Source organism: Coturnix japonica, chromosome 4 (assembly GCF_054131305.1).
Source record: "Coturnix japonica strain WE chromosome 4, WE-NBRP24, whole genome shotgun sequence".
NCBI lineage: Eukaryota > Metazoa > Chordata > Aves > Galliformes > Phasianidae > Coturnix > Coturnix japonica.
The window spans coordinates 19,133,757-19,150,474 of NC_140666.1; the positions used below are offsets into that span (position 1 = coordinate 19,133,757).

At 45.5% G+C, this 16,718-nt stretch overlaps 1 long non-coding RNA gene across 1 annotated transcript in view; it reads right to left on the bottom strand.

The window, feature by feature from the left end:
• LOC107312886 (uncharacterized) overlaps positions 1-7,663 on the bottom strand; it is a 43,011-nt gene extending 35,348 nt beyond the window's left edge. Inside the window, exons 1-2 of the long non-coding RNA XR_004307176.2 lie at positions 7,333-7,663; positions 5,128-5,224 (exon numbers count right to left, since the gene is read on the bottom strand). This is a non-coding gene — a long non-coding RNA (uncharacterized LOC107312886). The remainder of the gene's footprint in view (positions 1-5,127; positions 5,225-7,332) is intronic.
• Positions 7,664-16,718: the final 9,055 nt, after the last annotated feature.

The following is a 16,718-nucleotide window of genomic DNA, read 5'->3' on the forward strand; positions in this document are numbered from 1 at the left end:
ATTCAGTTGAGCAAGAGATGATAGGACCTCAAAGGAGCCCTTGGCTGATAAATAAATAAGTGAAATCAGTCAGTAGTATAAGGAACTCTTTTGGTCAAGCCTGAAGCTGTGTCATAGTACTAGAGAAGATCTTCACTATACTTTATGGTAGTGAAAATTCACCCTAAGCACTAAGACTCAGGATAGGACAGAAAACAGTTGCTCTTCTATTCACCATCACAATATTTTCCTTCACTCATTCATCTTCTTCTTAGCAAGAAGAGGAGAAGACAATTTTGTACTGAATCTGTACACAGGACAAGTGCTTCATCCTGGAGGAACACCAAACGCTTGGGCCACCAGCTAAACGAATATTGCTCCGCAGTGAGTTTGTATTGTGTGTCAGGAGTCTCTTATACATAATTAAGAGGCAGGCACTTGGGGTACTCAGGGCCTCAACTGGGAAGATTTTCAGGTGCCTGATGAGCGCTGGCCTGAGAGAACAGACCTTCATTCAATAAGTTCATGTGATCAGTTTCTTTATATGGCTTCTATTTTCCATAAAATGTGCAGGATCACAGTATCACTGAGATCTGCATGTTCCTGCCAAATCTGTTAAGTTGGCCTGTAGGATTAGCTGTTACTGTGGTGGAGCAGGGAGATGTGCATGCACACAGAGAAGGCACCATGGTGCAGGCAACAGTTACACTGTAGAGTTTCTAGGACTTATTCCATATGTAGTGCAACCTGAAACTCTCTCCTGAATTAAACTATACCTCCCCTCTCCTCTTCCACAACTGTTTACATTATTCCAGGAGCCACCTCAACTACTCCTTAGCCAAGAAAGTGAGGTCAGTACAGCGCAGCATCCTACTTCAGTATCAAGTTGGGCAACAAGCAAAGGGTGAATCAGCCAGCATTGAGCTAGTCAGGTCACAGGAGGTGGGCAAGGGAGATGCTGAGGAACAGTAAGACAGACATTTACCTGCAAGGGGTTTACAACCTTCAAAACAAAGGATGAGCTTTCTGAGGCCTCCATCCTGCTCCATTTACCAGAGTTTTATTAGGTCAGTAAATTCTCTCACTAAAAAAGCTTCGGACAAATTTCTCTTCCATCAGCATTTCATGCTTTATGCTGAAGCCTTTGTCTAGCATTTTCTCTAGGAGGAGAATTCCATAGACAGAATACACTCTGTCTATGGAATACATACGAGATGGGGAGACGGTCTGTGGATTGCCTTTCCCCCCCCCCACCATGGAGAAGTAGAGAAGACAGCTGAACACTGAAAGTAACTGCTGGCATAGTACATAAGCAAGTGGGACCATCTCCATTTCATCAAAGGAGTTGGTCACTATGCTCAGAAAAATGCTGTTATCGATAGCTGAATACACTCAAGCCAGCATATAAATGACTCACATTAGTGTCTCTATTGCCCCTTACCATGTCATGAGGTCACCTATTGCACATGTTAATGACCCCTAGGGTGAGAGAATGGTTTCTGGTGTCTAGCCCACACTTCTCTTTATTCAGTCCCTGTGCATGCCCCGGGTTTTCGCCTTTGTCACTTATTTTATTCTGAATCCAAACACGGCCACACAATGCATTTGACCTTTGCCTTGGAGGGAACACACTTGGGATGAAGGAAGAATTCACTCTTTCTTCCTTTCTAATTCTAGTTGTTACTATACCATTGCGGACAAATCCCCACTTACACAATAGAAATCAAGTTGTCTGTTCCTGCTAGTTCTGGGACATTCAACGGGGGTTCCTCCTCCTGTCACAGATGGCCCAGCTTCTGCCTGCACCTGGTTTTCACATTCCACATCCATCCCCATTAACCCTCGTCATGGCATGGCAGCAGAAGGGATGAGTGGGCTACAGCCATGAGGCAAGGGGAACATCAAGCAAATGGCCATCTTATCCTACTTCCTCAACAGCCTTGACTCCTCATCCTTTAAACTATATATTTAGTTGAGTAGACATGCTGTCTATTATTTCCTTTCTGTCCAGTGGTTGATTCCGTACCTGTAAGATATGAACAATCCTTGCTTCCATTTTTGGAGCTGCTACCTGGATCCCCAGGGCACCTTCCATCCTCTCCTTTGGGTCACATCCCGACATGCATGGTAAAAGGCAGTCATTTCACTGAAGCATGCCAGAGCTCCTCCACTATGCTGCTGCTCTGCCTTCAGCTGTGAAGTGAAGGCAATGGACTAGATGATGATGCTTAATTGGCTCAAATACCTGCAAGCTGGTCCAGGAACTGAAGCCAAGTAGAAGGCTTCAAGATGGTGCTTCAGTGTTTCTAACATTTCAAATACAGACCAAGATATGGGGAGAAAGAAAATATGTATAGTGATTTTCCTCATATCCTCATTTAGTTTTCATTAGCTTTCCAACATACACTGAAACCTCCTGGTTTCTTTCCTAGTGGGACACTCCTCCTTGATTTCATGGACAGGGCTGTATAAGACCAGCTTTTCCACAACATCCTTTGCTCTTAAATAAGCTGTAATTCGTACAGAGCCAGTGTACATTCCACCTGCACCAAACCAGCTTATGAAGAGCCTTGCACATTCCCTTTCTCAGCTGTCCATCACCTACGTGGGTCACCCCATGGGAGGCACAACTGGAGCCAAAACACTTAACCCCCTGAAAGACCAGTTCCTGTTTGCCCGGAGAACCAGAGAGCAGCGTCCTTCTGCTGCAAGCATTAATTCATCCTTTCTATTTCTTTTTTTTTTCTTCCTGTTGTGTTAACAGAGCATCTAATGTGACTAAATAGGACAACCTGCTCTCCCGTCCACATGAAAAATAAATGATGTGCTTTCTCTTGACTACCTTCCCCCCCCCCTGTCCTGGCACTTTTCCCACCAGGCAGCCCTTGGACCTGATCTCCCTCGGGCAGACCTCATGGAGGGTCTGAGAACCACCCCATCCTCCCCAAGCAGAGCATGGTGGTGGGAGCCATTGTCTTGACTCAGAGTAGAGTGGCAGAGGACAGAGTTTGGGGGAGCCAGAGGGTGGGAAGTAGGAGGGAGCCGGTGTGTGTGTACGTGGGGGTGGAATCTATGTGCAGAAAGCAGCCAAGTGGCAGCTTACCCTGTTAAATATTAATCATCTCTGCTTCTGCAATTTCGGCAATGCGTCTAGGCCCACCACTGCTGAATATTTCATTAACACCACTCACTTCCAACTGCACTTCTCCCACTTTTCTTTCTCCCATAGACCCCACTCCCATCTCTGCCCCACATTTCATTCCCCTACCATTGCCAGTGCCAGTATGGCCATGCTGCCTATCCTCTAACTCTGCATTCTTTAATCCCAGTGTTGAGCACTAGCCCAGCCCTGGTCCATCCATAGCCCACTGATCATGGCGTCCGTGCAGAGAGAGAATGGCAAGGCTGTTAAAGGGAAGGAAGATCATCAACTCCACTGGGAAAAAAATATAAGTGCGCATCAACAAGTCCGTGCTAAATAATACATGAGGCAGGTCAGGGTAGAAATGCTGACTCTGGGCTGGGAGCTTTTTAAACTACGTAGTCTATGTTTCTTCATCACTGGCTTGCTCTGTGCAAGTACTTTTGGAGTGCAATCATACGTGCCAGGGTGAGCTTTGTTGAGTCTGAGCAATTTTCACCTCAAGCTTCTAATTGCAGCTTTCTCTTGCCTGCTTCTGGCCACCAACAGAAGCCTACATGGGTGCGCTTGGATGGCTGCAACTGGACAATATGACAGCAGGAACTGGGATGAGAGAAGGATTGTGCAGGAGACAGAAGGACCCAGTATGAAAATACAAAGTGATTGAAAGCTGATGTGTTGGTGCTCTAATCCAGACCTGATGGGTCAGATTTAACCCTGTATTCACCCAAGACATGGGCATTTCTGATCTAATGCCAATGGTGGTAGTGGTGTTTGGGATGAGAATTAGTATAATTGACCCTGGACTTCTACTGAACAGCAGGTTTTTGTGGTTCAAAATGAAACTTGCCTTCCGTAAGCATGGTAATAAATAAATACTCAGTCCCAGAGTAAATGTCAAGAGAGCAAGGTTGGAAGTCTTTAGTCAAACAGATACCGAAATGTCAGCTCAGAAGTGTGACAGTGACAGTGATATTTGTGAAGAGGAGGAATTGTCAGCATGATCAGCAAACTCTACCATGGATGATGATGAGGACTTTATTCCACTGTTCCTCCTAGATCCTCCATGGGTATTCATAGAATAATCAAACATGCTTGAGCAGGCAGATGGACTTGGACTCCAGAGGTCCCTTCCATCCCCTGCTATTCTGGGATTCTATGATTCTGTGAATTACAGAATGGTTTGTGTTGGAAATGACCTTAAAAGTCATCTTCTCCAACCCCTGCTATGTGCAGGGACATCTTTATACCAGGTTGCTCAAATCCCCACCCAAGATGGTACCAAAGTCATTTGTTCCATCCATTTCATTACAACCCAGTCATGCTTCCCATGGAGCTGGTCAAGGTGTAGGACCAAGGAGAAAAGTGGGATTTATTCTTTGTACCCTACACAACAGGACAAGAAGGAAGAGGAGAGGGAACCACCTAGTCCATTACCTCTTCCCATTGGATTCAAGTTTAAATATTTCTAAGATTCCACTGTAATTTTAACAAGGTGGGGGGAAAAAAAAAACAAGCTAATCTAGGTCCTGACTGTCTCTCCCTGTGGAGCACATAGGCATCTATCTAGTAGATGGAGATTTCTTAGACTGGTGCTCTAATAGAAACAGATCCACGCACTCTTGCTCCAAGCCATAGCAAACTAGTTTAAAAAAAAAAAAGAGCCTGACACCTTTGGGCAAGACAAGGAGGCTGTAGGACTCAAAAGCACTTTTTCAAGACTGAAATAGAAATGGGAATTATCAAGCAAAGTTCAGGCCAAAAATAAACATGCCTAATTGAACTTTGTTGTGTTAATGAACTGAACAAACTAACATAAAAAAGCACAGTGGGGAGGGCATTAGCTATGGAGGAGGTGGTCATGGTGGGATACCTCTGTTCTCACTTGATCAACTGGGTGAGAAGCTTTTAATCTGAATGAAACCTCTCTTCTTCCCAAAGCTTAACCATGGTGTGTGTGTATATCGATGCCACTGTTGATTCAGTACGACAGTTCAGTTACCTACCCACTTGGAGAAAGACACTCAGGCTTTGGCCAGGCATTAGTCATTCCTCTTCCAGCTAGAGAAAGTGCAAATCCCAGGCAAATTTCAGTGCTCTTATCTGTCAAGAACAAAAAATAGGATTTTGATCAATAGCTCGGGAATGCCTTAAGCCAATGCTGTGTTTGTTGCAAGAGAGGATTTTCTACACAGATCTCATTGGGGGATCAAGTTATGCCTCTTGTATAATATATTAAATAAAATGTGCACTGGAGAAGTCACTTGAAAATATTGAATGAGATAACCTCATCTGATTAACGTAGCGTGCTTTCTTTCCCCCTTTTTATTAAAAATTCACAAGGCTTCCCATCCCTTATCTCAATTAAGCAACTTGTTTGTCAAGATTATTTGTTACGCATTTTCATAAACATTTGATGAATTATATGCAAACATTTCACTAATGTATTAACAAGACTGAGGTTTTAATTACACAACACTCAAGGAAAGCAGGCTTTAGGCTCCTCCAGAGAAGTTAATTGTGCTTCCTTATATGCCTGTGCATTGCAACAGGAATTTTCCTCTGGGGGAAATCACATTACACTCTGCAATGGCAACGTACCCACACAGGCTCTGCTAGTACAAGCTGGTCCGACATCACTGAGTTCAACCACTTCATAAGCTTTGGCCAAAAGAATGCAACTTCAGCTCAAACATTGAAAGCAAGGAGCTGGGAGGTGATACAATCCACTTTACACCAGTTCTTATATATTGTTTGTCACACAGACATGGGATTTTCAAGGCACTACTAACAAATTCGGAACAGTTATGCTTGATCCCTCTCGTCAGACTTCTCTCAAGACCAAGAATGTCTCAGACCATCTGCTCTGCAAACTTGCCCTGCCTGCTGTGTAGTTACTCTAGAGATCCAGACACAATGGTCAGTAATTTCTGCAGATGATCAGAAGGATGCACAGAGAGGTGTTGGAGTCCCCATCTCTGGAGGTGTTCAAGGAAAGTGTAGACATCACACTGAGTGACATGTGTCCACAGCAAGTCCAGCAGGCAAAGTGGGTGAAGCTCACAACCAGACAAAGTGGTTGTCCAGATTTAACATGCCAAGAACTGAATATTCTATTTCTTTTGGAACTCCTCATATCCCAACACTTGGTAGTACTAATGACAAGTCAGGACGTGTTCTGATATGACAGTACAGCTACCTATTATTTCTTCTGTTCGTAAAAGCTTCTGGTTTTATCTTTTGTTCTTTTCATTTTGTAGATTAGAATATTTGCAGTGTTTGATATCCTTGTTTTTGCCAGGCAACAATTTCAGACTTTTTTTTTTTCTAGAAATCAGCTGTTACTCTAATTAGCGCTGAGCCCTTCTCTCTTTTTCTCTTTTGGAAGTATTAAAACATCAAGCTGTTTCATTAGACCACTGACTGTTACTGCCTTTGATTAATAAAATAAAGTCAGCGTGTAATGCTAATTAGAGTATTAGCCATTCATTGTTGTGTCATTTATTTTGTGACATATAAACAATAACAGGTCTTACAGGATTTGCCCTAGACTTCATTCACTTCCTCTGCATGTCTGCCATGATAGCTCATGCATTTAATTCAATTATATCATTAAACCGAAGAAGCAAATATTTAGTTATATTAGATAAAACTAAGGAAAAAATAATGTTGAGAGTTGGACTGCCTGGAAGAGGGCACTCCTTTATTCCGGGCACAGCAAAAACAACTTTTGAAGTGCCTGAATTTTTCAGCAAAAGAATAATGAGTTTTTATCGTGCAGGCAGTGATCCCATCAGTCATGACTTTGGAAGTCCCCATTCCTCTGATGGCCAGGAGCATGGAATGGAGAGAGGACAACCTGTCCCTCTGTCCCCTTGGTTGCACCTTGCTGGGAAATCCAGCATCCCACCCAGGCATGAGCCATATTTTTCTTTCACGCTCCCAAAGCGTACCCATGTTAGTCAGTGAATACAAATCAAGGCAGTAGCGTTAATATTCTCACTACATTTAAATCTAATGGGCTTTTTTAATATTCAGAATCAAAGGCACTTCATCACCAGTAGATTTTTTTATACTTTTTTTTTTTTTTTTTTTAAAGAACCCTGCATCTTGTTCCACTCTTCCTCCCCCTCTTTTACTTTACTTTATTTTATTTTAAGCCAGGCTAAACCACCAGGGAAGGGCCATGCCTATAAACAGATGCCACTCACAGAGGGTTTGGGAGGCCTTCCCTTCATTAGATGCTGCTGAACTTTGAACCTGCGACTGGGAGGCTGCGTTGGCAGTGAGGAGGAGGAGGAGGAGGCAGCAGGGATGAGGCCGGGGCGAAGGATGGGGGGAGCTTGACGGGGTCTCTCTGGTGAATTGCTGGCCTGCCCAGCACAGGAACGCTCAGGACTTCAAATCCACTCCAGTCACTTTGAAGCTTCTCTCTCTTAATCTCTCTTTCTCTCCCTCTCTCTCTTCGTCTTTTTCCCCCCTTGCATCTATGAATCATTCATGGCTTTTTTTTTCTTTCTTTTTTTTTCCCCTCAGAGGTTCCTTAAAAAAAAAAAAAAAGAAAAAGAAGAAAAAGGGAGAAAAAAATAAACACACACGCTCACACAAAGCCCCGTGTTTATGTTCTTATTGCTCCGCGTAGCTTATTATCACCAGTGTTGAACAAATTACTTACACGATGTCTATGCTGTGCTGCCTTCCCTCAGAGTGATGCTTGTGATGGGGCTGGCGATTTTGTTTTAAATGTTAATGTACAGTGGGGCAACGTTTCAATGTAAATACACGGTGAGCAGCATTTATGTGGTGCATTGAAAAGAGCTCAGCCCTAGCACAGGAGTTAACCAGCACAGGGTGAATTTACACATAGATTAGCCAATGTCAAGAATCCAGAGGAGGGATCTGTGTGGCAGAAGCTTTTTTTTTCCCTTTTCCTTTTTTTTTTTTCCTTTTGCTTTACAAAAACCCACGCGCTCCTCTAGAAGAAGTTCAATGACTTTTGGGGGGAGCAAGTAAGTTTAATTCCAGAAGTCAATGGGAATAATGGGATTTCTAGCCTTGGAAGATTTCTAGTCTAGGAAAAGAATGGTGTGGAACAGATTCAAGAAATGTGGAGATGTGGCACTGAGGGGCATGGTTACAGGGCATGGTGATGATGGGCTGGTGGCTGGTCTAGATGATCATAGAGGTCTTTCCAACCTTAATGATTCTATGAAAATAAAGATGCTTGAGTCTGCCCTGATTAAACCCGCCCTGAATCCTACTTGGGACCTATCTTGTAAGAGACAGACACACACACAAAGCCAAGCCAGGACAGTGAGTGTGCTAACATATGCATAGGCTGACTTAGGTACAAATTGAATTGGCTGAAAACTCAGAGTGTCCACCAAGATAGGATAATGAGCCCAGCCAGTGGGGGATGCTTCATTCAGATAGTCCAGGGCTGGCTCTTGTACTGAGGTCAGGATTTGCCAGAAAACAAAACAAGAAATAAAGAAGAGAATGTGCAGAGGGTTGGAGACCTTATGATTTCCATAAGAGGATGGTGGAACCAGAGATGACGAGCCTGGGCATTCACAAAGATGCAGCAGGGAAAAATGTACTCAACCAATGCTGCTTACAGCTCTGAAGAACAAAAATGTCTCAGACCTATTGGAAACAGCTGTCTTTCAGAAGCACCACCACCACCTGTCGGAAGGCAGCAAACTAAATTCAAATGCCTATCACAACCCTGCAAGACTTGTTCAAGCCCCTGTATTTCACTTATGTCCCCTATATGCTTCCCAGCTCTGCTCTCCTATATATATATAATGGCAGGTAACTATTAATAGGATGAGAGGGAAAGTTGTACCAAGGTAGGCTCAGGTTGGATATTAGGAAAAATTTCTTCTCAGATAGAGAAGTAATGAAGTGGCACAGGCTGCCCAGACAAGTGGTGGAGGCATTCATTGGAAATGTGGCACTGAAGGACATGGTTTAGTGGGGATAGGTTGATGGTTGGACTCAATGATCTTGGTGATCTTTTCCAATCTGTAATATTCTGTGATTCTAAGGACATGGATTGTTAATACAATTATATTAGACTCTTGTAGCAAGAGGAAATTTGTCGTTTGGAAGGTAGGGAAACTGAGAAAGGAAGGGTGGGTATGGGTTCACTACCACTTGGTGGCTAAAGGAGAGTCAACTCTCCAACTCTCCATCTCAGTGCCATTGCTGAGAGGCTAGGAATAGAGACTTCACTGCATTTGGAAAGAAATTCTGTGAGGATACTCAGCTTTCCTGAGCTCCTAGAAGACTTAGGCAGACTGATGTGAGGTTAATATCACTGGATGGGGATTTTAAGATGCAGGGGGCTTTGTACAACACTGCTTCCACCCCCAACACTTAGACTTGGCAGCAACTAGGTCCTAATGCCCTTAAGCATCCAGCTAACTTAGAGCTTTCACCTTCTGAAGCTGGGGCAGCTTTATAGATATTTGCTTAATGATGTCTCCTAAGATGGGGAAGAGTACTCACTATCACTGTGTGCCTCCCATCACTTTCATCATCCCTGTGGGTACACTGGTGCAGTTCCATTTCTAGAATGAAACCCAGTCTAGGTTAAGTGGTTTATCCATCCTGACACAAGGAATCCCTGGATGAGACAAGACTTGAACCCATATGCCCTACTCTGAGCACACTTCTGGGAAGGAGAATCTTACCAACTCGAGCAAACAGCACCAAAGGCTTTAATTTTCATTTTCTGAGTAATGTAAGAACTCCTACATTCTCACTCTGTTCAGATCTCAAAAGCAAAATCTTTTCCCAGCCCAACAGAGCCAGCACTTTACACGGAGGTTTTATTAGATGAGATATGACCTATTTAATATGTCAAAAAAATAAACAGCTTTGGTATTAATAATAAATATTTAGGGCTCATTCCAGCTGTTCATGTGCAGCTCTGCAATACACTATTTACCATTGATTTTTGTTTTCCAGGAAAACATTTCAACCAGTGCCATACTTTGGACATCCCTTGTCTTTATTCTGTTTATTCTTTATGTGCAATGTAATATGTTTTCTAGGATGTTTAGGGCAACAAGTTAACCTGCTGATATGGGACACCCTAAATGCTCTGTTGCTGGAAGCTAGAAAAACATCAGAATGGTGTTTCTAAATACATGCTTTCCTATTGCAGAAATAGAAGTGATTCACCCTTTTCAGCATCACCCTAAGCCAGGGCTTGGGCTATGTCTGCTGGACATCACTGCTTGCAACAAGCACTGTGACTGAGCTGCTGAGCCTGAGATCTGATCTGGGCTCCAACAGCATCTTCCATCGCTACACTAACATCTCCCCTTTTAACTCCCCAACGGAGCCTGACCGACTGCTGGGAGTGACAACCCCGCACCACACGAGCATCACTGGAGCGCTTTTAATCACAGCCTCCAAAGAGAAAGCCCTGCTCTTCCCCAGCCATCTGCCAGCACCCGCTCCAACTGCTGGACACAGCAATGAAGGGACGGACAGACAGAGCCTCCCGCTGCGGGCAGAGCAGGGCACCAGCTGCACAGCCTGGGAGCGCTGGGGGGGAGGGAGAACAAAAGTGCTGTTTGTCCTCGCCCCAGAAATGGGCAGAAAAGGCTTTTTGAGGTATTCAAGCAGATTAAGAAAAACTAGTTTTTTTAGAGTTATTTCTATCAGGGCCAGGCTCATAGCTCCAGCGCTGTATTTTCCAGAGAAAGTGTGATGCTCAGAGAAGATGCAGGCAAAAAACCAGCTTCCAGCATCCATGCCTGGGGAGATAAAACCACATCAGGGGGAGAATCTTCATGGGTTTAAACACTAGAATTAAAGGGATGGCTCCTCAGACTTACCCATTCCTTGTACAGAGCCAGTAAATACACAGACAGCACGTGTAAAAGCATTAGATCTTCCCAAGCTATTGATTTCTGCCTTTCATTCCCTGACTCGTTAGCTTCGGATCAGGCAGCTTAATCTGACTTGATTCTCAGATCTGAGGCTGGAGGATTTGAATAAGAGTGGCCTCCCCAGCCCTAATAGGATATCTGCATGCCTCTGGGGACCAGGGGATTGCTGGCAGCTTGTTGGGAAGGAAATCTGTACCCGCAGGTTTGCCAGTGTGAAGAACAGGTTCCTCCCAGGCACAAGTTCAGGTCAGGGTTAAAGGCAGGCTTTGGAAGTGAAGCCTTCAAGTTCAAGGGCAGAATGGACCCTGGATGTGTCCCTTGGCATCCAGAAGCCAACGAGTCCTGCCAGCACCCACCATGAGGAATCAGACAAAGGTTTTTGTTCATTTATACAAAAGAAAAGGAAATAGGCTGAATGGAACTTCAGCAGAATACAGCTGTTTTAGACCAAGTCCAGCCCTATAGCCAAGTTTGCTGAACTTTCAGGCAAATGGCATTCAGATGACCAGCTCTTTTCCTAAGCAATTAATTCCCACCCTCAGTGCTTCAGTTTCTGCACCCAAAATGTGTTGCACTCATGGGTTCTCCCTTTGCTTTGGGACCTTGAGAACCGACCCTTGAGGCTCACACTGCACATTTTGTATTAGCAAACCACATTCTTTGTACGGCTCAGGACCACCAGGCCTGCCCTGCATGGGTACTACTCTCCAGCCTTACTCATTCCTTTTGGTGGCATTTTGTCAACCACTTGGGACCACCACCAAGATCTCCCAAAGGTGTGAGAAGGCAAATTGGCTTTCTTGCTTAAAACATGACCACATCCCACCAAGACTGCTATGGCAGTCAGTTTCATCTCACACAGACCAATTTCCCCACACCTGAGGCATGCTCTCATCCTACATGGGTACAAGGAAGGCTTTGCCCAGAGGCAGTGGGTGCCCCAGCCCCGGAGACACTCGAGGTCAGCCAGGATGGAGCTCCAAGCACCTGAAGGAGCAGTGGGTGTCCCTGCTCATTGTGAGTTGGAGTGATGGCCATTAAGGGTCCCTCCCAACTGATTCTGTAACTTTCCTCCACTCTCAGGTTTTAACCCAGCATCTGTGTAACTGATAACTATTAACTCAAACACTTCTGGATCAGGAGAAGCTGCTGCCCTCTCCCTCTATCCAGGACTCTCTGCATCCCTTCCCCACCAGCTTTCAATTATTTAATTTCCCTCCTCCTCCCCCAGCATCTGAAAACCAAGCATCTTAAATACAAATCACCTCCAAATCATTACGTGCAGGACCTTTCAGCCCTCTTCAGAGCAGTGGGCCGTGAGTAATGAGCTCTGCTGAGAGTTTGCTGGATTTCACATACAACAGATGTAAAAGATGGGGCTAGAGGAGGGGGAGGGAAAGCATGAGAAGGAAGGAAGGCTGCTTCAACAGAGACTAAATATTTGGCACCTTTTCCTTCATCTATAACAGACACAGGAGAGGTGTCAGATCTCATGGGACTGGATGGTGAAAAGCAAATAGGGTACAACCTGAAATTTAGGCTCTGAGCCCACTAGATGTTCAAACATCCCTTCAGTGCTATGATCCCACCCAGGTCTTTCCCCCCAGGAGGCTCGGATCAAGTCCTGGTATCCTTGGAGTTGGCCTCTCCTTGCTGCAACATGGAAAAGGGAGAAGTGGTCACAGATAGACTCCAGGCAGTGCAGAGACAGACAATCTCTGAGCTCGCCCCTATAAGCCACCCCACCTGTCATGGATATCCCAGTGACTGGGTGCCTTTCATGCATCTTCTTCTGGTGCAGAGCCATGTGGTTTGGATGAGGGCTAATGGCAGAAGAGAACTACCCTCCTCTTCCTGCCTGGTGAAAGGTAGGGATGGAGGTAAAGGTGGGGGGGAGTTAAAAATGAGAGCAAACCCTTTTGCCACAGACTTCAAAGTCATCATCAGCAGGAACCTTCAAAACAGTTTAAGTACAAAATGAATTGTTTTAATATTTAATCAGGCTATAATAGGCCCAGGGATCCCAGTGGAGATGGTTTGCAGTAGAAAGAATGTCCAAACTGAGGATCCCCTACTCCAGGGGGGACAGTAGTCCTGTATCCCCAGTACCAATATACAAGAACAAGCCTCTCTCCCTTTGACACTGCTCAGCACCTGGGACTGACTCACACCTACTTATCTGATGTGGTCCAGGGGGCCTTGGGACCATAGCCGTGCACTTATCCTAGAGGATAGTGATTTAATTCTCTGATAAGCTCGGACCCATCACCTCACCATAACACCCTTTCAGGAGGATTACAACTCGCTTCAGCTGCCACATTCCCTTTCCCTGCTGATTTGTGGGTGCAGATCCCATTTCGACTCTTGGAAAAGTCTGGATGTCATTCAGGTCATGCTGGAACCTTTCCAGCTCATCCTGAGTCACTGCTCAAAGCCATCGGCACATGGATGGATGATCAAGATCAAAGGCCAAACTACATGAAGAACCAACGCCAGCATTTACTAGCTTTGGAGACCCCATAGACCATCTCACCCTCTTCCTTTATACCCTATCCTACAATTCTACAGAGGAAAGACACCCAAGGAGTAAGTACCAACCTTCAGGAATAATAGATGATATTAATCCACGCACAAAAACCTACAGGGTTTGATTTGTTTCCCCAAACACAGTAACTGTAGGATTGGCCCCACTAAATGATGCTGTACAGCCCTGATTGCTGTGCTGTCTTGGAGAAGCCAGAGGACTGCAGAAGCCAGGCAGATGTGAGCTAGACAAGTTGAGGAGAAGGTGCTGCCAGCTGCTCTCAAATAGCAGGCTTGGTCCAGGATTAAGCCCTCAAACCCAGTGTGTATATAAAGGGGTAATAGGGCTTCCCTGGATTGATTTGGATGGATTTGGATGGTGCCAGATTTGGAAGAGAACATGGAAAAGCAGCCAGTCTCAGCATCTCTTGGAAGAGGGATACATTCCTAAGCTGCCTCTACACTGACTTGGTCCCAGCAGAGGAACCCAGCCAAATGGTGTCATCATCTCCAGAAGCGATGCTTGAAGGGCTCAGGGACAGCTCAAAGAGCTCAGCACATCACCTCACAGTCAGAGATCTGCAGCTTGTCAGAACAGGGTTTTCTTCAATAAAAAGCCCAGGACACAAAGGCAGGATTCAGCTCTGGTCTTGTTGCCTGACCCTCAGCAGCTTCACATGAAGGTAGGGACGCCAAGGGAAAGCTAATACTGGAAAGCTGCTCTCAGTCACCAACAGAAGCATATAGACTATATTGGTCCCATCAGTCTTGTTGGAATTGGAGCAACACATTCTGGCCCTAGGGAGCAGGGCTTAGTGTGCTTAGGTTTGCCTTGTCACCTACAAGCCTCCTGGTGCATAGATGTGAGGAGTATATATTGAGGTAGTCAATGGCTTTACCACTTCCTACCTTGGGACAAGGGCAGGTTATGCACTGTGCTAGGAACTAGGATCACTGCATGCAGGAGAATCAGCATGACCACAGTGAGAAGCAGCATCCAGAAGGACCAGAAATGCTGTTACGGCTTCATTACCCATCACAGAAGCAATAATGCCCCAGGAAAGCAGTGCTGCATAGGCATGCCAAACAGAAAGATGCAGCTCTGCATTTCTACTGCCATCAGAAGTGGGATCCCACCTACCCCAAAATAAAACACCTTCCCAGAAGTGGGGCCCAGCTCACTATTTGCTTCTTCTTGGGGAATCCCCAGAGTTACCCCAACGAGGGGCAGTCTGGTCAAGCCAGGCAGGAGGATGCTATGAGAAGGATCCTGGGGAAAAATAAATAAGCTTAAAACCATTATCAATCAGGGTTATGCTTCCATTAGTGACCCAGAGAATCCTCTACCCAGAAGCAGCCTTCGCCTCGCAGGTATCGAGTTACTGCAGTTTAGCTCTCAGTAACCTACTGGATGTAATAAATAACTCTGGTGGTAGATTCGGGACCATTAAACATGTTGAGTTATTTTTACAGCATCTCGTATAGGAGAAAGGGGGGGTGGGGGGAAAGAATTCCAAACTCTGCTGGCAGAAACGGAGCGACGTCTTTAATCACTTTCCTACCAGCACCATCTTCTGGCCGACACCAGCCCCTCGCCCTGAGGCTGGGTACGGGCAGCTGGAGGCTGCAAGAATGAATGGGCTCCTGGTGGCTTTGGTAGAACACACAGGGAATTGTGTAGCCAGTTCCCAACAGCATCGAGGTCACAGCAATCAGCCGCAGTGCAGAGCAGAGCCTCTTACCGTCATAACCCCAAGCTGCCATTTAAATTTGCAGCTCTGTGGTCTAGATACCCCATCCTGGTAATGCTGGGAGGAGTCCTCGGGAAGCTAGCCAGGATGCCCAGAATACTTGGCCATAGGACACATTGTCAACAGCAGAAGCCGAATGAAATCATGGGTCAGGTCTGTTGCATGAGTAGCTGCTTCTGAGTCACAACAGCGCTCCTGTTATTTGCAAGCTCTGCTTTCAGGCCACATGGCCCCAACACCAGATATCGCAAGGCAGCTATGCAATATCCCTAACCCCTCCCCAGACAGCCCTTCATCCATGCTTTTATCTCACCATCGTGCTTATTAAAGAAACAGGCAGTGAAAATGCTTCCAAAGGGAAAAGCTCCTTCTCTCTTCTTGGGTAGAAGCCTCTCCTTTTCCCTGGGATGGTCTCAGTGGCAGCAGCTCCAAAGCTCCACGTGGCCACAAAGTCAGTCCCCAGGAGGTGGCAGCAGCCAGCAAGCAGCATCCCAGCCCTGACGTTTTCCTGCTCTCTTAGAGCCACTCTGAACAAATCCCAGTACAACCCAAGAGACCAGCTCCAGGTTTAAGCTGCCAACAGAACAGCTAGTTTGACTTAATTTTTGCTTTCCAAACCTCCTAATTAGAAAAATCCGCTTTGCCCCTCTGATTTTCCCCCAAGGTATACCCGTTCCCTCCCCACTTTCAATAAGTTTTCCTGTATCCTGCTGTCTCCTGAAGCAAATCCCCATGGGATCTTCCTTCCCACCTGCACACAGGGCTATAATCACCATGGGTTTGCTGCATCTCTGCCACACAGCTCTTTCAAGCCAGAAAGTTGGCAAGGATCTGAGCAAGGATGCAAATTAGCATTAGCATCTGTGATTAACTGTGCAATTAGCAGCCATTTCCTCCCCATTATCGCTGTTTGAGATACACGTGGCAAGGGTGAGCAAGAGGCCAAGAGCCAAGGAAGAAGCTGGTTGTCAAATGAAACTGCTGGCCTCATTCTTCTTAAACCCCACAGAGGCAGGCTGACCATCCCTTACTCCTCCACACCATAAGACCATGATTTTTCACTCTTTATCCTCATGAATCAGGCAGGTCTGACCATAGGGATTGTATAGTTGGAATAATACAAGCGTATAGTTGTAATTACAGAGTAAATAGCCAGAGGGTATCTAAGAAAAGACTCACCAGTGCTGAGGCTTTCAGTTGAGATGGATGCTCACCAATGTTGGGGCTCACCACAAAAACTCCACAAAGGAGCAACCTCCAAAAAGAGATGCTACCTTAGTGGTGGTCAGCCCTTAAATGGGATCTAAGAGATGTGGAGCCAGGCTCCACTCCTTCTGGGAGCACAGCTGAATTACCTTCACCTGTGTTTCCACAGCTGACTTGTTACTTGCCTCAGCTGGTTAATCAGGGGTTCAA